This window comes from Schistocerca serialis, unplaced genomic scaffold, assembly GCF_023864345.2.
Source record: "Schistocerca serialis cubense isolate TAMUIC-IGC-003099 unplaced genomic scaffold, iqSchSeri2.2 HiC_scaffold_1162, whole genome shotgun sequence".
Lineage (NCBI taxonomy): Eukaryota > Metazoa > Arthropoda > Insecta > Orthoptera > Acrididae > Schistocerca > Schistocerca serialis.
Genome location: NW_026047362.1, coordinates 4,127 through 5,000, shown reverse-complemented (window position 1 = coordinate 5,000; position 874 = coordinate 4,127). Strand labels below are relative to the sequence as shown.

Below are 874 nucleotides of genomic sequence, written 5' to 3'. Positions count from 1 at the left end.
TAATATACGCTATTGGAGCTGGAATTACCGCGGCTGCTGGCACCAGACTTGCCCTCCAATAGATACTCGTTAAAGGATTTAAAGTGTACTCATTCCGATTACGGGGCCTCGGATGAGTCCCGTATCGTTATTTTTCGTCACTACCTCCCCGTGCCGGGAGTGGGTAATTTGCGCGCCTGCTGCCTTCCTTGGATGTGGTAGCCGTTTCTCAGGCTCCCTCTCCGGAATCGAACCCTGATTCCCCGTTACCCGTTACAACCATGGTAGGCGCAGAACCTACCATCGACAGTTGATAAGGCAGACATTTGAAAGATGCGTCGCCGGTACGAGGACCGTGCGATCAGCCCAAAGTTATTCAGAGTCACCAAGGCAAACGGACCGGACGAGCCGACCGATTGGTTTTGATCTAATAAAAGCGTCCCTTCCATCTCTGGTCGGGACTCTGTTTGCATGTATTAGCTCTAGAATTACCACAGTTATCCAAGTAACGTGGGTACGATCTAAGGAACCATAACTGATTTAATGAGCCATTCGCGGTTTCACCTTAATGCGGCTTGTACTGAGACATGCATGGCTTAATCTTTGAGACAAGCATATGACTACTGGCAGGATCAACCAGGGAGCTGCGTCAACTAGAGCTGAGCAGCCGGCCGCCCGGGAGTGTGTCCCGGGGGCCCGCGCGAACACGCAAGCGTCCGCTCAATTATTCTGCAAACAGGAGGAGGCTGAGCTCCCCTGCACAACACACCTCGAAACCCTCTCAGGTCCCGGCGGCGCGCAGCGCCGTCCTAAGTACTTGGTCGGGTTCGAGAGAGGCGCAATCGCCCGGAGTTAGGCGAGTAGACGCTTTAGGTGCGACCACCCGTGCTCCCAA

The 874-nt window shown here is 54.0% G+C and overlaps 1 non-coding gene across 1 annotated transcript in view; it reads right to left on the bottom strand.

The window, feature by feature from the left end:
• The window catches only part of LOC126433216 (small subunit ribosomal RNA), a 1,909-nt gene extending 1,287 nt beyond the window's left edge, over positions 1–622 (bottom strand). The window contains exon 1 of the ribosomal RNA XR_007578329.1: positions 1–622. This exon is cut by the window's left edge and continues 1,287 nt beyond it. This is a non-coding gene — a ribosomal RNA (small subunit ribosomal RNA).
• Positions 623–874: the final 252 nt, after the last annotated feature.